Source organism: Palaemon carinicauda, chromosome 1 (genome assembly GCF_036898095.1).
Source record: "Palaemon carinicauda isolate YSFRI2023 chromosome 1, ASM3689809v2, whole genome shotgun sequence".
Taxonomy (NCBI): Eukaryota; Metazoa; Arthropoda; class Malacostraca; order Decapoda; family Palaemonidae; genus Palaemon; species Palaemon carinicauda.
This window is the reverse complement of record NC_090725.1, coordinates 86,633,740-86,654,952: the sequence shown is the minus strand read 5'-3', so window position 1 is coordinate 86,654,952 and position 21,213 is coordinate 86,633,740. Positions and strand designations below refer to the sequence as shown.

The following is a 21,213-nucleotide window of genomic DNA, read 5'->3' as shown; positions in this document are numbered from 1 at the left end:
TTTTACAGTATTGGAAATACTGTACAGTGAACCCTCGCTACTTCGCGGTTCGACCATCGCGGATTTTTTTCATAACGCATGTATATACATATATCGCGTATTTTCCGGAAATTTCGAAAATACCGCAATGTGACCGATGGTACGAGATTGGAGAAAGTAAGGAAAATTGAATCATTATTGATTTTCAATATAAATGAAACTTTGAGGAGCAACAAAGATATCATTTGTTAGAGAGATAGAGAGAGGTAAGGAATGGGAGGTAGTGAAAAGTAGCCCACAGAGAGAGAGAGAGAGAGAGAGAGAGAGAGAGAGAGAGAGAGAGAGAGAGAGAGAGAGAGAGTGCGTGTGTGTGTGTTGATTTAAATGTAATAAACAAAAAAATTTGATAGGTTATAACACATTGGTGCTTATGTAATATCAACTGTATACTGTACACGGTTTGAATAAGTTAAGAAATGGTATAAACGATACTTTGTTAGTGTATTCGTACACTCTCAAGAGCGGAAAATAGACGTCGGCTGATCTAATCACAGCCAAAAGTAAAACAAAAAGAAGTCAACAATACTCTCGATTTTTAAAACACCCGAAATTCAAAAAGAAAAGTACACGCTTTCTTAATGTGTAATTGACTCGAGTAGCAATTTTCTAGAATAAAATGATGTTTCCCAAAAAATAGTGGTTTGCTGATGAAATCGGATGCCGTATTTTTAGCAACGATTGAAATGGATGTAAACTCGGCATAATTTTTTCGTTTCGTATTTAATTGACACTAAGAAAACTAATTTTAGTTTCTTCATATATATGTAAGTATTGTATAACACGAAGAGAGAGAGAGAGAGAGAGAGAGAGAGAGAGAGAGAGAGAGAGAGAGAGAGAGAGAGAGAGAGAGAGAGAGAGAGAATCAGCTGTTGTAATTGAATGCCGTGTTTTTGTTTCGTGAGAATTTCATCGCCACGACTAGAACAACAACATACTGTACTGAACTTTACAGTATTATACAGACTACTTTAATATGATAAAGTAAAATATTTGTAATAACCTATTTTATATGAAATGGGGCTATTTTTTTTTTTGTTTAAAATGACAAATTCGAAGATAATTTGTATTTTTCCTAACCATACAAACCTTAGCTATTTACAAAGGGTTATTACTTTTAGCGTAGCTGAAATGGCGAGCCATTAGAATTTAACGAGGGTGTATTACCCCCGCGCTAGTTAGCGGGGGGGTAGGGGAGTGGTAGCTAGCTACCCCTCCTCCCCCTCACACACAGGTGAATACTCACTTTCACTTAGAGGTAGGACTTGTCTTGGGGGACAGGGCTGGCGGGCAAATATGTGTAAATAGCTAAGGTTTGTATGGTTAGGAAAAATACAAATTATCTTCGAATTTGTCATTTGTTCCGTAACCGAAACACAAACCACGCTATTTACAAAGGGTGACTTATCCCTTAGGAAGGATGGAAAGTCCCCAGCCATACTGGCTTTGGCTTTACCCGGGGACTCAGAATCCGAGTGAGTCGCACTCGAGAAAAGGAGTCCCTGCACCTCACAAGTTCCTTGCACCGCAAGGAACCATGTGGCCTACGTAAGCTTGTGTGTGAAGGAAGAAGTGTGACCCGTCCTAGGCAGTTGACCTGGAGTTCCAGAAGGAACTCTGGGTTAGGACGTTCCCAATACCACCTCGTCAGGGTATGGGGGACGCGACAGTATTGACTCAATACTCGGAACACAAGGAAGCATGGTTTACCTGCAGAGGTTCGAGGTCAGCTATGCAGAGACCAGGATGCTGCTTCCCCGTAGAGGGGATGATGAAGAAAGAAGTAAGGGCCAGACATACATCTTTCGTTCATGCAGACTAAAACCTGATAACAATGCCCTCAACCTTCTGCTACCTGTCAAAAAAGGAGCCTGAGGTTAGACCAGCTGTTGTGTAGCCACCACAGAGCGATAGAAAACGTATCGAGACTCCTGTGGGTCACGCCCTGCAGGAAGCGGGCTGCGAAGGTCATCAGACGCTTCCAGACTCCAGCTTGTAGCACCTGCGTCACAGAGTAGTATTACTCGAAGGCGAGGGACGTTGCGATGTATCCAACATCGTGCTGTAGGGCGACGTGACGGGGGAGGGTCTGAAGACAGGTCGAGATGAATGTCCTTGAGTCCGGGCTGAAGAGGTATACTGGTGACTCTCCCCCCATGTCCTCCTTGTGTTCCCAAATCGGCTGCAACTGAGGCCAAACTGCAGCTGTTCCCAGCGCTAACCTCTCGATTCCTGTACTGGCAAGAAAGAGAAGGTCTTGGGACATCAGACACAGAATGGAGACTCAAAATCTTGAATGAATCGGACCGAAGGGTCGGGACCCTCAGATTCTGAGTCTAGCCAACAACTCAGGAGCGAGCCTGAATGTTGCCTTCCCCTCTTCCTTAGAAAGGGGGGGAGTAGTAAGAGACCAAGAAGATTGCTTACACACTGGCCGTGGCCAGAGTGAGCAGAAGACCCAAGGCGGAATACAATCCGAGGCCTGTCGTAAAAGGGTCTTGAGAAGATCTCTTAAAGGACTAAAAGTCCGAGCCATGCTCCAAGTTGGAGGTCTTCCTCCGACTAGGGCAGGGACGATCGTAGCTTCGCATGAGCGAGGATAGATCCAGCGGGCAGGAAAAAGTTATTCCTTTAAGCCTGAAGGTCAGGGAAAGGCTGAGCGACAGGCTTCATTGCCAAGAGCGGAAAGGAGTTTCCTCCCGCCGAAAGGCAATAAGACCGTTATTGCTGGAGAAGAGGCCTCACGGGAAGAGGTATATCTCCCACGGCACCAACCATCTTAGACTCTTCACTTTGCCTGGGAGACCCCTGTGGATGACTATCGCAGATGACGCGACCTCCGTACCGCGACTGTAGCGGGTTGTCTCTTCTAGAGGAGGAAGCGTAGTGTCTCCAGGCATGAAGCCGAAGCGACGCCCCGGTTCGGGAGAGATGTCGCAGTGTGGTTGCTTGAGTAGTCTGCGCCGTGGGAGAAGCTCTCCCGGGAGTTCCGTCAGGGGAAGCAGAGGGTCCAGAAACCGTTCTGCGCATAGTCCCAGTGGAGCTCTCCCATTGAAAGGTTGACAGACAACCTGGTTTTGTTGAGACCCATTGTCCGCAGACAAAAAGGAGGGAAGACGCAGGCGTCGAAGTTGTCCCACCATCACCGGAATGCATCTTGCCAGAGTCTCGGGGTCTGAGACTGGGGGGAAAACTAGCGGAAGCTTGAGGTTCCAAGCTGTCGCGATCAGGTCCCCCAGACCAGCACTTGCTGGTTACCCAAGGTCAAAGACCCCTAGGTACACTCTCTCTATGAGGCTCTGCTCGGATAGTCTGAGAGAAACATTCCCCTGCCTGGAATGAGAGAGCCGATGGTGGAATTGAGAGAATCTCAATCATCCCGGTATCTCTACTGCAAGATGTGAAGGTGTGAAAATGCGTCCCCTGCTGGTTAGCATGAAGTCGACACGCAACGGGGCGACTTGGCAGGAGCGGTAGGATCTGAAGAGGGGCCAGACTAAGGCCCTTAAGCCTGCCTGAATGATGGAGAGGTATCCTTCAGGTCTTGACCATAGGCCTGGACCGGAACATGCCCCCCCCCCTTTCCTTTGACGAGTCCAAGAACCGCATCAAGAATGTGGGGAAAGGACGAGAATATCCACTACCATCAAGAGGCTCCATAGGTCAACACCCATTGCAGGTTTAATAGTTCCGCTGGTCCCATAGGGCCAGGGAGTCCGGTTAAACATTGCCTGAAGCCACCGGAACTTGGATCGCCCCACATGGAACTTATCCTGAGGCGACCGTTCGGACTATAAACGGGTCAATGAGGAAAGAAGAACTAGGAAACGTTCCAAGGTAGGGCTGAAAACTCTGCTTGACTGAGAACAGGTACTGCGACTCTCCTCAGTCTTGCCACAGTCAACCGAAAGGAAGGCTCGGAGGATGTGGTAACAGAATCTGGCGTCCCCAGGTGGTCACCCATCCAAGTACCGACGTTGCTTAACCTCGCTGGACGGACGAGAAGCGGGGTTTCCAACGTGGTAAGGCGGTTGACTCAATATCATGGCCAGATACTCCAGATGTTGAGGCAGAGGAAGAGAAGGCTCCAAGCAAAATACCATGAGCCCACACTCATGGTCAGCATTCGGAAGCTTTTTCCCGGCGCTGAAGAAGGTCGAAACCCGAGCCTACCGGAGTTGACCAGCCCTCCAAACAGCAGAGGAGGCGGAAGTCTGCACCTGAGCGGCCAAGAGGAAGGCAGGGAGAGTTCTCTGGGGAAACAAACCTGCTATGCCACGGCGGGATAGCCACACTGCATCATAAGCAGGAATACTTGCAGTTTAGGCTGAATTCGACGAGCACCCTGGAAGATGGATGGAATGGAAACTGAAAGTACCCGTCCTTCCGATCCAGGGATAAAGGAGTCCTGTCGCCTCGTTACCAGTCTGATCGATTCTGCTGGTCTACGCTGGCCGAAGTTTGTTCGACAAACTTGATCAGGGCTGAGAGGTCGACTATGGACATCCCCTCTCAGATCCTTCCTTACAAGAAAGGATCGACTGAGGGGGCCGGGGGTGAAGCCGTCGATGATCCTAAGGAAGACCTTCGCCTAAGGTATGGATCATTCTGCCCAACCGGGCAACTCTGCTGATGCTATGGCATAGAGGTTCAGAGACACTGAATTCGCTGACAGAGACGGCAGGCGCGATATCCTTGGCTACTCACAGAGATTGTGCGGGAATGGGCGTCGGGAAGCTGTCATTCGGATGAATAACCTTAAGCATCCTCCCAGCGAAAAAAAACCTGCAATCCTAGAGTTCGTGAACTCCTTTTAGGACTATGCCCCCCCGGGGGAGTCTCCCGTGCCATCTGTTCCTGACAGGAGGAAACTGCAATTGGACACCTTGTCCCAGTTGTCGTAGCCGATAACTTAGGCCGACGTGGTTGAAAGAAAAGGGAGCTGGAGCCCTGCAGAGTCTGGAAGAAAGCGCCTTGGAGGAGTGAAACCGGAAGTCGATTTACTCCGCACGGCAGATGTCTAAGTCTCTGTCCTTGGGCAAAGACAAAACTCTTCTCAAGGATGGAAGGGTGTCTGAGGTCGTTGACCTCCACAGATGAGACACCCGAAGGAAGCCTTCAGTCAGCGCGTCCAGATGGTACAACATCGAGCTTGTCCGCAAGTAGATACTTAACGACGAAAGGCCAAGGTGCCTGAGCTCGAGAGGAGGAAAGTACCCTTGATCTTCCTGTAGCTTCCTTGAACCAAACCTCGGGCCGTAACCGAGGAGGGAAAGAACCTGGTAAGCTCCCAGAGGAAGAGGTAAGCAGTCATCCCTTGTCCGATGGAGAAATCTTGAACGGAAAGCCCCCCCGCCAAAAATCCTTCCAGGGAGAAGGAGAGAGTACTCGTGCAGGAGAGGGGACCCTCGAGACCGACCTCTTGGGAACCAACTTCGCCCTGGGGGAAGTCACCACGAAGTCCACTCCTCTCTTTCTCTTCAGCGTAGGAGAGACAGCCGCTGGTTTGTTACCCTGGCCGGTGAGTGCTGGTTTCATAACCCTCATTAACGCCCGTGCCAGCGGATCAAACCATGTCTGCTGCTCCAAGGACACAAGAGTCCGAAATCCTCACTAAGGTGAAAGGGATCGGGCGATCCTTTGGAGAGGACGCGACGGTTCCTGCCTGAAAAGAAGGTGGGAAGAATGCTGTACTGACCTGTCTTCGTCCTGCACTACCAACCTGTGCTTGGATGGAGGTGATCCCGAGTGCCGCCTAGGAGCACGCGTCCCTGCTGCTACCACCGGCTGTGGAATTCGCCGCGAACTATGGTCGCGCGAGGGCGAACGGTCGCGCAAAGGCGAATGGTCGCGCGGGCGCACAGGCGAGTGGTCGCGCGGGCGCGCAGGCGAGCGGTCGCGCGGGCGCGCAGGCGAGCGGTCGCGCGGGCGAGCGATCGCGCGGGCGCGCAGGCGAGCGATCGCGCGGGCGCGCAGGCGAGCGATCGCGCGGGCGCGCAGGCGAGCGATCGCGCGGGCGCGCCGAGGGATCGTGCTGCCGCGTAGGTGAAGAAGATCGCTGGCGGTAAGCGATGGCGAGCAGCATGTGTAGGTGAATGATCGCGTGAAAGGGTGCGATGGTGATCAGCATCCGCAAGAGGGCGAGCGTTCAGGGTTGTGCGATGAGGAGCAGCATGCGTAAGCGGGCAATCGTGCAGGGTTGTGCGATGGCGAGCAGCATGCGCAGGTGAATGATCGCGTGAAAGGGTGCGATGGTGATCAGCATCTGCAGGAGGGCGATCGTTCAGGGTGGTGCGATGAGGAGCAGCATGCGTAAGCGGGCAATCGTTCAGGGTTGTGCGATGGCGAGCAGCATGCGCAGGTGAATGATCGCGTGAAAGGGTGCGATGGTGATCAGCATCCGCAAGAGGGCGATCGTTCAGGGTTGTGCGATGAGGAGCAGCATGCGTAAGCGGGCAATCGTTCAGGGTTGTGCGATGGCGAGCAGCATGCGCAGGTGAATGATCGCGTGAAAGGGGCGATCGTTCAGGGTGGTGCGATGAGGAGCAGCATGCGTCAGCGGGCAATCGTTCAGGGTTGAGCGATGGCGATCAGCATCCGCAGTTGAGGGTCGCGCGATGGCGATCAGCATCCGCAGTTGAGGGTCGCGCGATGGCGATCAGCATCCGCAGTTGAGGGTCGCGCGATGGCGATCAGCATCCGCAGTTGAGGGTCGCGCGATGGCGATCAGCATCCGCAGTTGAGGGTCGCGCGATGGCGATCAGCATCCGCAGTTTAGGGTCGCGCGATGGCGATCAGCATCCGCAGTTGAGGGTCGCGCGATGGCGATCAGCATCCGCAGTTGAGGGTCGCGCGATGGCGATCAGCATCCGCAGTTGAGGGTCGCGCGATGGCGATCAGCATCCGCAGTTGAGGGTCGCGCGATGGCGATCAGCATCCGCAGTTGAGGGTCGCGCGATGGCGATCAGCATCCGCAGTTGAGGGTCGCGCGATGGCGATCAGCATCTGCAGTTGAGGGTCGCGCGATGGCGATCAGCATCCGCAGTTGAGCTAGTAGCTGGCGAACCATGTTCCTTCAGAAGTGTTGGAGAACGTTGGCGTGCCAGCTGTAACACACGTGGGCGATCCTGAGATCGCTGGCGAGCTGATGATCGCTGACGAGCTGACGATCGCTGGCGAGCTGATGATAGCTGACGAGCTGATGATCGCTGACGAGCTGATGATCGCTGACGAGCAGAAGGCTACGCGTGGAAGCCTGCGCAAAGAAGAAGAGTCCTTGACCCCGACCTGAACCGAAGTTCTAGATCGCGAGGGCGAACGTGGGCGCACAGGGCACGTAACAGGAACCGCAGGGAAGATCATCTTGAAAGCGCTGACGAACAGGAGAGCGCTGACGAACAGAAGGGCGCGCAGGGAAACCCTGACACGCAAGGGAAGAACCCCCGTGGGGGCAACCCTTTGCCCCGAAGGGATCGTTGTCCGCCGGGAGACTGATGTCCGTCGGAAGACCGCTGTCCGTCGGGAAGACCGTTGTCCGTCGGGAAGACCGTTGCCCGTCGGAAGACGAGATTAGACTGCTGTCCATCTGCACCAAGACGGAAGATCGAGAAAAGAAGTTGTAGGCTGCAAACGGAGATTCAAAAAGGCGCCTCAAGCACCCTTATAGGGAGATGAGAGGCCCTTACGACGAGGCCTTACGGCGAGGGAGGCCAACAGCAACAGCAACAGAAGAAACCTCCGAAGAGGAGTCTCTATGAGTGTACTCTCTCGCGAACGAAAGAGAAACACTTCGTGGAAGAGACTGGTCAGCCAGTGACCTAAAAGGGGCAATCCTCCGAAGAGGAGCTCCTGCAGTTGCCCAGCCCCTTGAGCGAAACTGCAGGTGCGACCGCTCAGCACCAAGAGCATAGTCGCACGAAAAAAAGGCAAGAGAAGAACCCCCCAAAAGGGGAAAAACTCAGGCCTGGACAGGAAAAACTTCCCTCGGAAGGAAAGTTATCCGCCCAAGGAGGCAAGCCTCCTGACTGTTCTAAAATGAACTGGAGAGCTGTCCGTCGACACGGGAGTACTACCAGTAGAAGGAGACACGCCTCTGACGACAATACAAGGGGGGAGGCAGCAACAGCCGAATCCCCAGGACTCAACCAGACAGCTCACACCGTTGCTATATTACAGAAACGAACTAGATCGGTAACTGTAAAAAAAAAAAAAAAAAAAAAAAAAAAAAAAAATAATATTAGTACACATTCATTCCCCCGGGAAGGCTCCGAAGAGGAATCCCGAGGAAAAGGAACAAGAATTACACAACAGGCACGTGCCCTCACAACCACTTACACTCGCGGAAGGAGAGCTGTAACCAAAACAGAATTATAACAATTATAATTATGTAACTATGTAATTATGTAATTTAAAAATGAATGAACACTAAGGAAAAAAACGAAAACCCCGAAAGGAATCGTTCTACAAGCTGAAAAATTAACAACTACAATTAGATTCATAAACTAATTGAGACAAAATGTACGGCGTAGCAACCCCACCCACACGGGAAGGAAGCTACAAGGGCGTAGTAAAACATAGTAAAAGGGTGAACGACCTCAAGAGAGAGAGAGAGAGAAAGACCGAAGTCAAACTCGATCGCAACCCATGAAATTAGGCCGTGGTGGCCTAACTGCCGAGGCCTCCACGTAGATATCGTACACTACACACACACATCTGAAAAGGAAACTTACTTATTTCTATACTCAAATATATATACAAACATGAAAACATGTTTACATATATATTGAGTAAAAGAAAAGTAAGCGATTAAGTAAAGACAAAACAGACAATGGCTGCCAAGCGAGGACCAAGACAGAGACGTCTGTCACAGTCCGAGCCAAAAGTGAAAGTGAGTATTCACCTGTGTGTGAGGGGGAGGAGGGGTAGCTAGCTACCACTCCCCTACCCCCCCGCTAACTAGCACGGGGGTAATACACCCTCGTTAAATTCTAATGGCTCGCCATTTCAGCTACGCTAAAAGTAATAACCCTTTGTAAATAGCGTGGTTTGTATTTCGGTTACGGAACAAATTTACATTTACGTACGTAAAACAACACACACACACACACACACACACACACTCTCTCTCTCTCTCTCTCTCTCTCTCTCTCTCTCTCTCGTAAATTGTTTTCCTGCTTTGCTACGTATGTATGATTTTATATAGATACGGTAAATAATATTTGTAATAACATATTTTCTAAAAGCTTTTCATTTACTGTAATATCATTATTTATCACTTTCATCATGCGCGTTAAATGCCTTCGTTTGTTTACTGAGCGTACTTTATGACGCCGTCGTTTCAGGCGGCGTCATAAAGAAAAACATTTCCTTTGGAAGTCCTAAGAAAAATTAAGTAAAACATTGGTAATAACAAAATCAACATACTGTACTGAATAATCAATATAATCGATGCAAAAACTAACCTATACACAGATGTGTAAATGCGTTTGTTTCTTCATTATGATCAGAGAAACGTAAACAAAACATTGGTTGCCATGATATAAAATCGCCTTTAATATTTGTGCCTGTTTTAGTTTAGGGTACTGTAGTACATGCATTAAGTGTTCTGTACATTAAAGGGTAGTTTGTTAACAGTACTACGTACAAGGGAAGGTTTTAAAAGTCTGAATATACATGTTAAATAAATAGGTAAATATGGTGTCACTACTTCGCAGATTTTCACCTATCGAGGTCGGGTCTGGAACCTATCTACCGCGATAAACGAGGGTTCACTGTACTTCTCTATTTCATTTACTTGTACTTTTGAATCGCATAACGTTAACCGGAGTTTCATTCACGTTGCCGATGCAAGATATCTTATTGTTTTTAGCTATGTGATGCTGAATTATAAAGCATTTATTACAGCTCCATCAGTGAGTATTCAATAAAGACTTTGCAAAGAAATGACAAATTCGAAGATAATTTTTATTTTTCCTAACAATAAAAACCTTAGCTATTTACATTGGGTTTACCTTTTAGCGCAGCTGAAATGGCGAGCCATTAGAATTTAACGAGGGTGTATTACCCCCGCGCTAGTTAGCGGGGGGGTAAGGGAGTGGTAGCTAGCTACCCCTCCCCCCCCACACACAGATGAATGCTCACTTTCACTTAGAGGTAGGACTTGTCTTGGGGGACAGGGCTGGCGGGCAAATATGTGTAAATAGCTAAGGTTTGTATGGTTAGGAAAAATACAAATTATCTTCGAATTTGTCATTTGTTCCGTAACCGAAATACAAACCACGCTATTTACATTGGGTGACTTACCCATTAGGTAGGGTGGAAAGTCCCCAGCCATACTGGCTTTGGCTTTACCCGGGGACTCAGAATCCGAGTGAGTCGCACTCGAGAAAAGGAGTCCCTGCACCTCACAAGTTCCTTGCTCCGCAAGGAACCGTGTGGCCTACATAAGCTTGTGTGTGAAGGAAGAAGTGTGACCCGTCCTAGGCAGTTGACCTGGAGTTCCAGAAGGAACTCTGGGTTAGAATGTTCCCAATACCACCTCGTCAGGGTATGGGAGACGCGACAGTAATGACTCAATACTCGGAACACAAGGAAGCATGGTTTACCTGCAGAGGTTCGAGGTCAGCTATGCAGAGACCAGGATGCTGCTTCCCCATAGAGGGGATGATGAAGAAAGAAATAAGGGCCAGACATACTTCTTTCGTTCATGCAGACTAAAACCTGATAACAATGCCCTCAACCTTTTGCTACCTGTCCAAAAAGGAGCCTGAGGTTAGACCAGCTGTTGTGTAGCCACCACAGAGCGATAGAAAACGTATCGAGACTCCTGTGGGTCACGCCCTGCAGGAAGCGGGCTGCGAAGGTCATTAGACGCTTCCAGACTCCAGCTTGTAGCACCTGCTTCACAGAGTAGTATTACTCGAAGGCGAGGGACGTTGCGATGTATCCAACATCGTACTGTCGGGCGACGTGACGGGGGAGGGTCTGGAGACAGGTCGAGATGAATGTCCTTGAGTCCGGGCTGAAGACGTATACTGGTGACTCTCCCCAGCGTCCTCCTTGTGCTCCCAAATCGGCTGCAACTGAGGACAAACTGCAGCTGTTCCCAAAGCTAACCTCTCGATTCCTTTACTGGCAAGAAAGAGAAGGTCTTGGGACATCAGATACAGAATGGAGACTCGAAATCTTGAAGGAATTGGACCGAAGGGCCGGGACCCCCAGGTTCTGAGTCTAGCCAACAACTCAGGAGCGAACCTGAATGTTGCCTTCCCCTCTTCCTTAGCAAGGGCGGAGTCGTACGAGACCAAGAAGATTGCTTACACACTGGCCGTGGCCAGAGTGAGCAGGAGACCCAAGGCGGAATACAATCCGAGGCCTGTCGTAAAGGGTCTTGAGAAGATCTCTTAAAGGACTAAAAGTCCGAGCCATGCTCAAAGTTGGAGGTCTTCCTCCGACTAGGGCAGGGACGATCGTAGCTTCGCATGAGCGAGGAAAGATCCAGCGGGCAGGAAAAAGTTATTCCTTTAAGCCTGAAGGTCAGGGAAAGGCTGAGCGACAGGCTTCATTACTGAGAGCGGAAAGGAGTTTCCTCCCGCCGAAAGGCAATAAGACCGTTATTGCTGGAGAAGAGGCCTCAAGGGAAGAGGTATATCTCCCACGGCACCAACCACCGAAGACTCTTCACTTTGCCTGGAAGACCCCTGCGGATGACTATCACAAATGACGCGACCTCCGTACCGCGACTGTAGCGGGTTGTCTCTTCTTGAGGAGGAGGCGTAGTGTCTCCAGGCATGAAGCCGAAGCGACGCCCCTGTTCGGGAGAGATGTCGCAGTGTGGTTGTTTGAGTAGTCTGCGCCGTGGGAGAAGCTCTCCCGGGAGTTCCGTCAGGGGAAGCAGAGGGTCCAGAAACCGTTCTGCGCATAGTCCCAGTGGAGCTCTCCCATTGAAAGGTTGACAGACAACCTGGTCTTGTTGAGACCCATTGTCCACAGACAAAAAGGAGGGAAGACGCAGGCGTCGAAGTTGTCCCATCATCACCGGGGTCTGAGACTGGGGGGAAAAACAGCGGAAGCTTGAGGTTCCAAGCTGTCGCGATCAGGTCCCCCAGACCAGGACTTGCTGGTTACTCAAGGTCAAAGACCCCCAGGTACACTCTCTCTACGAGGCTCTGCTCGGATAGTCGGAGAGAACATTCCTCTGCCTGGAATGAGAGAGCCGATGGTGGTATTGAGATAATCTCCATCATCCCGGTATCTCTACTGCAAGATGTGAAGGTGTGAAAATGCATCTCCTGCTGGTTAGAACACGCCAGAATCATGAAGTCGACGCGCACGGGGCGACTCGGCAGGAGCTGTAGGATCTGTAGAGGGGCCAGACTACGGCCCCTAAGCCTGCCTGAATGATGGAGAGGTATCCTTCAGGTCTTGACCATAGGCCTGGACCGGAACATGCCCGCCCCCCCTTTTCTTTGACGAGTCCGAGAACAGCATCAAGAATGTGGGGAAAGGACGAGAATATCCACTACCATCAAGAGGCTCCATAGGTCAACACCCATTGCAGGTCTAATAGTTCCGCTGGTCCCATAGGGGCCAGGAAGTCCGGTTAATCGTTGCCTGAAACCACCGGAACTTGGACCGCCCCACATGGAACTTATCCTGAGGCGACCGTTCGGACTATAGACGGGTCAATGAGGAAAGGAGAACTAGGAAACGTTCCAAGGTAGGGCTGAAAGCTCTGCTTGACTGAGAACAGGTACTGCGACTCTCCTCAGTCTTGCCACAGTCAACTGAAAGGAAGGCTCGGAGGATGTGGCAACAGAATCTGGCGTCCCCAGGTGGTCACCCATTCAAGTACCGACCAGAACCGACGTTGCTTAACCTCGCTGGACGGACGAGAAGCGGGGTTTCCAACGTGGTAAGGCCATTGACTCAATATCATGGCCAGATACTCCAGATGTTGAGGCAGAAGAAGAGAAGGCTCCAAGCAAAATACCATGAAACCACACTCATGGTAAGCATCCGGAAGCTTGTCCCGGCGCTGAAGAAGGTCGAACCCGAGCCTACCGGAGTTGACCAGCCCTCCAAAAGGCAGAGGAGGCGGAAGCCTGCACCTGAGCGGCCATGAGGAAAGCAGGGAGAGTTCTCTGGGGAAAAAAACCTGCTATGCCACGGCGGGATAGCCACACGGCATCATAAGCAGGAATACTTGCAGTCTAGGCTGAATTCGACGAGCTCCCTGGAAGATGGATGGAATGGAAACTGAAAGTACCCGTCCTTCCGATCCAGGTTTTAAGGAGTCCCGTCGCCTCGTTACCAGTCTGATCGATTCTGCTGTTCTACGCTGGCCGAAGTTTGTTCGACAAACTTGATCAGGGCTGAGAGGTCGACTACGGAACTCCCCTCTCAGATCCTTCCTTACAAGAAAGGATCGACTGAAGAGGCCGGGGGTGAAGCCGTCGATGATCCTATGGAGGACCTTCGCCTAAGGTACGGATCATTCTGCCCAACCGGGCAACTCTTGCCGACACTATGGCATAGAGGTTCAGAGACACTGAATTTGCTGACAAAGACGGCAGGCGCAATATCCTTGGCTGATCACAGAGATTGTGCGGGAATGGGCATCGGGAAGCTGTCATCCGGATGAGTAACCTTAAGCATCCTCCCAGCGAGAAACCTGCAATCCTAGAGTTCGTGAACTCTGCCGCTCCTTTTAGAACTATGCCTCCCCGGGGGAGCCTCCCGTGCCATCTGTTCCTGACAGGAGGAAACCGCAATTGGACACCTTGTCCCAGTTGTCGTAGCCGATAACTTAGGCCGACGTGGTTTAAAGAAAAGGGCACTGGAGCCCTCCAGAGTCTGGAAGAAAGCACCTTGGAGGAGTGAAAACGGAAGTCGATTTCTTCCGCACAGCCGCTGTCTAAGTCTCTGTCCTTGGGCACAAACAAACTCTGCTCAAGGATGGAAGGGTGGAGGTCGTCGACCTCCACAGATGAGACACCCGAAGGAAGCCCTCAGTCAGCGCGTCCAGATGGTCCAACATCGAGCTTGTCCGCAAGTTAGATACTTAACGACGAAAGGCCAAGGTGCCTGAGCTCGAGAGGGGGAAAGTACCCATGATCTTCCTGTAGCTTCCTTGAACCAAACCTCGGGCCGTAACCGAGGAGGGAAAGGACCTGGTAAGCCCCCAGAGGAAGGGGTAAGCAGTCACCCCTTGGCCGATGGAGAAATCTCGAACGGAAAGCCCCCCCACCGCCAAAAATCCTTCCAGGGAATGACGGGGAAGGGCTAACCCAGGTTCTGGAAAGAGGAGTGTCGCTCAGACCTCCCTGAAGTTTCTTCCTATTCTTGCAAGTGCCATGCTCTGCGTTTACGGGGTGAGGCCGTGTTCTGGAAATACGCTCCAGAAGAACTCGCCAGGCTGGCTATGCTGCGAAAACCCCAATGGGAATCGTGGTCGCAATCTCCCTGGAGCTCGCGCGATGGTAATTCAAAGATTTGCGCGTGGGCGAACGTGGAAGCGCCCATGCGCGGTCACGCAAACGAAGGTGAGCGAAAGAGCGCAGAAGGAGGGCGAGCGCTGGAGGTCGGCGAGCGATAACCCATAGACGAGCAATGGATACTGCAAGAATTAAGCCGAAGTTCGTGAGAAGAAACACTGTAGGTTCGAGCGATGGAACACCGTCGGTTTGCGCGACGGAACACCGTCGGTTCGCGCGACGGAACACCGTCGGTTCGCGCGACGGAACACCGTCGGTTCGCGCGACGGAACACCGTCGGTTCGCGCGACGGAACACCGTCGGTTCGCGCGACGGAACACCGTCGGTTCGCGTGACGGAACACCGTCGGTTCGCGCGCGGGCGAACATTGGAGAGCATGTGGGCGGACGCGCATGAGCGTAGACGTGCAGGCACGTGGGCGTGTGGGCGCGCAGGCGAATGATCGCGCGGGCGCGCAGGCAAGCGGTCGCGCAGGCGAACGGTCGCGCGGGGCGCGCAGGCGAACGGTCGCGCGGGGCGCGCAGGCGAACGGTCGCGCGGGGCGCGCAGGCGAACGGTCGCGCGGGCGCGTAGGCGAACGGTCGCGCGGGCGCGCAGGCGAACAGTCGCGCGGGCGCGCAGGCGAACAGTCGCGCGGGCGCGCAGGCGAGCGGTCGCGAGGGTGCATGAGTCCGAGGCGGCGAACGCAAGCGTTAGCGCGATGGCGAGGAAACGCGCTGCCGAGTGGGCGAGGAAGACCGCTGGCGACATGGATCAACAGGCGATCGGTGGTGAGCTGGCCATATTACAGAAACGAACTAGATCGGTAACTGTAAAAAAATAAAACAAAAATCATTAGTACACATTCATTCCCCCGGGAAGGCTCCGAAGAGGAATCCCGAGGGAAAGGAAACAAGAATTACACAAAAGGCACGTGCCCTCACAACCACTTACACTCACGGAAGGAGAGCTGTAACCAAAACAGAATTATAACAATTATAATTATGAAACTATGTAATTATGTAACTTAAAAATGAATGAACACTAAAGAAAGAACGAAAACCTTGAAAGGAATCATTCTACAAGCTGAAAAATTAACAACTACAATTAGATTCATAAACTAATTGAGACAAACGTACGGCGTAGCAACCCCCCCACACAGAAAGGAAGCTACAAGGGCGTAGTAACACGTAGTTAAAGGGTGAACGACCTCGAGAGAGAGAGAGAGAGAGAGAAAGACCAGAGTCAAACTCGATCGCCACCCATAAAATTACGCCGTGGAGGCCTAACTGCCGAGGACACCACGTAGAAATCGTACACTACACACACAAATCTGAAAAGGAAACTTACTGATTTCTATACTCACATATATATACAAACATGAAAACATGTTTACATATATATTGAGTAAAAGAAAAGTAAGCGATTAAGTAAAGACAAAACAAACAATGGCTGCCAAGAGAGGACCAAGACAGAGACGTCTGTCACAGTCCGAGCCAAAAGTGAAAGTGAGCATTCATCTGTGTGTGAGGGGGGGGAGGGGTAGCTAGCTACCACTCCCTTACCCCCCCGCTAACTAGCGCGGGGGTAATACACCCTCGTTAAATTCTAATGGCTCGCCATTTCAGCTGCGCTAAAAGGTAAACCCAATGTAAATAGCGTGGTTTGTATTTCGGTTACGGAACAAACAAAGATTTCATTTGAGAGAGAGAGAGAGAGAGAGAGAGAGAGAGAGAGAGAGAGAGAGAGAGAGAGAGAGAGAGAGAGCTGGCAGTAACTTAATTTTAACTTGAAGATGATTGAAGCTAATGATTAAAATAGGGGCAACAATAGTAAGCAATTCTGTAATGTATAGCTTTACTGACACTTATGCAGTAGCAGGAAATGAAAAGAAAACAAAATAGTTATGGAAAAATGTGGGGCATTCTAGCTGTCTTGAAAGCAGCAGACCTGCTTCCTGAAAGTAGGAAAACTACAGGAAACAAAGAAATCTTAAGCTGTATGAAAATTCTATAAATTGGCAGTAACAAAAGTAAAAAAAATATTTTAATTATAAAATAAATTTTTGAATATACTTACCCGGTGAATATATATAGCTGCAACTCTGTTGCTCGACAGACAAAAAACTGTAAAAAACTCGCCAGCGATCGCTATACAGGTTGCGGGTGTGCCCATCAGCGCCAGCTGTCGGCCAGATACCATACTCAATGTAAACAAAGACTCAATTTCTTCTCATCCCACTGCGTCTCTATTGGGGAGGAAGGGAGGGTCGTTTAATTTATATATTCACCGGGTAAGTATATTCAAAAATTTATTTTATAATTAAAATATCATTTTTAAATATTTAACTTAGCCGGTGAATATATATAGCTGATTCACACCCATGGTGGTGGGTAGAGACCAGTTAAATATGTTTACATCTTATGAGCTAAGAGTTTTTATTTCATTTTAGAAGTTATCAAAATAACAAAAACAAAATAAATAGGTACCTGGTAAGGAAGTCGACTTAGACGATTACTCTGCCTTATAAGTACGTCTTCCTTACGGAGCCTCGCGATCCTCTTAGGATGCTGACAGACCCCTAGGAGCTGAAGTATCAAGGGCTGCAACCCATACAACAGGACCTCATCAAACCCCTAATCTGGGCGCTCTCAAGAAATGACTTTGACCACCCGCCAAATCAACCAGGATGCGAAAGGCTTCTTAGCCTTCCGGACAACCCATAAAAAACAACATTAAAAACATTTCAAGAGACAGATTAAAAGGATATGGAATTAGGGAATTGTAGTGGTTGAGCCCTCACCCACTACTGCACTCGCTGCTACGAATGGTCCCAGTGTGTAGCAGTTCTCGTAAAGAGACTGGACATCTTTCAAGTAAAATGACGCGAACACTGACTTGCTTCTCCAATAGGTTGCGTCCATTATACTTTGCAGAGATCTATTTTGCTTAAAGGCCACGGAAGTTGCTACAGCTCTAACTTCGTGCGTCTTCACCTTAAGCAAAGTTCGGTCTTCCTCACTCAGATGTGAATGAGCTTCTCGTATTAACAATCTGATAAAGTATGACCAAGCATTCTTTGACATAGGCAAGGATGGTTTCTTAACTGAACACCATAAAGCTTCAGATTGGCCTCGTAAAGGTTTAGTACGCTTTAAATAGAACTTAAGAGCTCTAACAGGGCATAAGACTCTTTCTAGTTCATTGCCTACGATCTCCGATAAGCTGGGAATATCGAAAGATTTAGGCCAAGGCCGAGAAGGCAGCTCATTTTTGGCTAGAAAACCAAGTTGCAGCGAACAAGTGGCTTTTTCCGACGAAAATCCGATGTTCTTGCTGAAGGCATGAATCTCACTGACTCTTTTAGCCGAGGCTAAGCATACCAGGAAAAGAGTCTTAAGAGTGAGATCTTTCAGGGAGGCTGATTGTAACGGCTCCAACCTGTCTGACATGAGGAATCTTAGTACCACGTCTAAATTCCATCCAGGGGTAGCCAAACGACGCTCCTTGGTGGTCTCAAAAGACTTAAGGAGGTCTTGCAGATCTTTATTGTTGGAAAGATCTAAGCCTCTATGCCGGAAGACCGATGCCAACATGCTTCTGTAGCCCTTGATACTGGGAGCTGAAAGGGATCGTCCTTTTCTCAGGTATAAGAGAAAATCAGCTATTTGAGCTACAGAGGTACTGGTCGAGGATACAGAAACTGACTTGCACCAGTCTCGGAAGACTTCCCACTTCGATTGGTAGACTCTAATGGTAGACGCTCTCCTTGCTCTAGCAATCGCACTGGCTGCCTCCTTCGAAAAGCCTCTAGCTCTCGAGAGTCTTTCGATAGTCTGAAGGCAGTCAGACGAAGAGCGTGGAGGCCTTGGTGTACCTTCTTTACGTGTGGCTGACGTAGAAGGTCTACCCTTAGAGGAAGACTTCTGGGAACGTCTACTAACCATCGAAGTACCTCGGTGAACCATTCTCTCGCGGGCCAGAGGGGAGCAACTAACGTCAACCTTGTCCCTTCGTGAGAGGCGAACTTCTGCAGTACCTTGTTGACAATCTTGAACGGTGGGAATGAGTAGAGATCCAGATGTGACCAATCTAGGAGGAAGGCATCTATATGTATTGCTGCTAGGTCCGGGACTGGGGAGCAATAGATTGGAAGCCTCTTGGTCAGCGAGGTTGCAAAGAGATCTATGGTTGGTTGACCCCAAGTGGCCCAAAGTCTCTTGCACACATCCTTGTGGAGGGTCCATTCGGTTGGAATTACTTGCCCTTTCCGACTGAGACAATCTGCTAGGACGTTCAAGTCGCCTTGGATGAACCTCGTTACTAGGGAGATGTCTTGACCTTTTGACCAGATGAGCAGGTCCCTTGCGATCTCGTACAACGTCAGTGAGTGGGTACCTCCTTGTTTGGAGATGTACGCCAAGGCCGTGGTGTTGTCCGAGTTTACTTCCACCACTTTGCCTCGAAGGAGATACTCGAAGCTTTTCAAGGCCAGATGAACTGCCAACAGCTCCTTGCAGTTGATATGCATGCTCCTCTGACTCGAGTTCCACAGACCTGAGCATTCCCGACCGTCCAGTGTCGCGCCCCAGCCCAAGTCCGATGCGTCCGAGAAGAGAACGTGGTGGGGAGTCTGAACAGCCAGGGGAAGACCCTTTCTTAGGTTGATATTGTCCTTCCATCAAGTGATACAAACTGTTCCAGGGATGACAGCGTCCCTACCAGACTCATCCACAGCCTGACTGAGCAGCGTTCCTTCTTCAGCATCTTCTGGATGGATAGCAGGGCTTGATCTATTCTGGGGGCTGATCGTCTTGTTGTTCAGCAACGTCCTCATCAGATAGTTCCTCATCCGAAAACTGATGAGGAAACGGCAACGGAGTGGGCAACGTCTGGCTCGCTGAGTCCGGTCGCACTGGTGCATGCGTGACGGAGCCGGACGCAACGTTATGGAACTGCTGCACAGTCTGTGAACTTTCAACAACCATGGGTGCGCGAGGACGCACAGCGTCCACCCGAGACTGTCTAGACCGTCTGGGTTGTGCAGTCAACACCATACCGGGTTGCGGAAGTTGACGCACCGCGTCAAAACAAGTCACCTCTGATGGTTGTTGAACGTCCTGAACGTCAACAACCACCTCCGAGCGTCGCTTAACGTCAACGTGCGGCTGGCAACCCACACTGGGTCGCATCGGTGGAGGAACCACCTCAACTGGTAGACGCGAGAAGGTTACCTCAGCGTCAACAGGACGCACAACCGACCGCTTGGAAGGTTGTTGGCCAGAAGGTTCAGCAGCAACCTTCTCCGCATTAAAGTCCTCCATCAAGGACGCAAGCTTGGACTGCATGTCTTGCAGCAAAGCCCATTTAGGGTCTACGGGAGCAGGTGCGGCAACAGACGGGGTTAGCGACTGAGGCGGTACCGCTTTCCATCCCTGAAAGCCTTGTTTATGCATGACATAATTGTACAGCAAAACTTCAAAGGATCGAAAACAGCTGTGAAGTTGACCTGTAAAATCTTGGAGCGTCTCCTGGCCAGGCGCCAGGGAGAGTCTACGAGATTTGAGAAGTCTATCTGGGCAGAGGCAGGAACTCCCAAGCCGAGAACTTCACTCGTGTCATATCAGACTCTCGCTCTATAAGCCAGTTTAAAAGAAGGGAAAGCAAAGGCTGTATCCCCCAAACTCCTCCTGGTGATAAACCAGTCGCCTAGCAAACGTAAAGCTCTCTAGGAGAGCGTGAGAGCACTAGCTTATAAACAACGGCTTCGAAGAAGCTAGGCCTAGTGTAAGCTCTGACGTTTAGGCGAACGAGGAGCAGCAGTTACAAAAAGATCCGGACAAAGATCCTTAAAAATCAGCATGATTTAATTAAAGTCCATAGAGGGCTAAGCAGCTTTAGGCTCCTCTCCGTCTGACAGAGTCCTCAAGGGAATATCAGTAGGAGGGGGAACAGCAACTTCCTCATCTAAAGGAACCTTGTCCGATAATAGCTGAGTCTCAAGCAAGGGAGAGACCAACCGTGGTGGCAATGCTTTACAAGCAGAGTCCACACGCACTGGTGCATTAGTAGCGGACCAGGACGCAACGTCATGTAACTGCTTGACAGTCTGTGAACTGTCAACAACAACAGGTGCGAGAGACCAGGACGCAACGTCATGTAACTGCTTGACAGTCTGTGAACTGTCAACAACAACAGGTGCGTGAGGACGCACAGCGTCCACTCGAGACTGGTTTGACTGCCTAGACTGAGCAGTCAAAACAACTCTAGAATGCGGAGGTTGACGCACAGCGTCAAAACAAGTCAACTCCGATTGTTAGCGAACGTCCTGAACGTCAACAGGAGCATCAGCAAGTGGCCTAACGTCCAAATGTGGCTGAAAATCCACACGAGACCGCATCGAGTGTGGTTCTAAACGACCTGACTGACGTGACTTAGCTACGCCAACGTCAACAGGAAGCACAAAGGAACGTTAGGTTGGCTGAAAGCCAGGATCTCGATGAGATAAACGGCTAGGCTCAACGGACTAATCGGCAGAATAGTCTTCCATAAGGGAGGCAAGCTTATTCTGCATGTCTTGCCGTACAACCCATTTAGGATCAACGGAAATGGTTGCGGTAAGAGACGAGGGTAACGTCTGTGACCGCAACACTTTGCCAACAAAAAAAAACTCTCGGAGTCTGTGTTACGCTTTTGTTAGGCG

The 21,213-nt window shown here is 50.3% G+C and overlaps 1 protein-coding gene and 1 pseudogene across 5 annotated transcripts in view; both read right to left on the bottom strand.

The window, feature by feature from the left end:
- The window catches only part of LOC137649613 (oxysterol-binding protein-related protein 3-like), a 304,712-nt gene that overhangs the window by 253,794 nt on the left and 29,705 nt on the right, over positions 1-21,213 (bottom strand). The window lies entirely within an intron of this gene.
- Positions 12,845-12,963, bottom strand: LOC137658920 (5S ribosomal RNA; annotated as a pseudogene).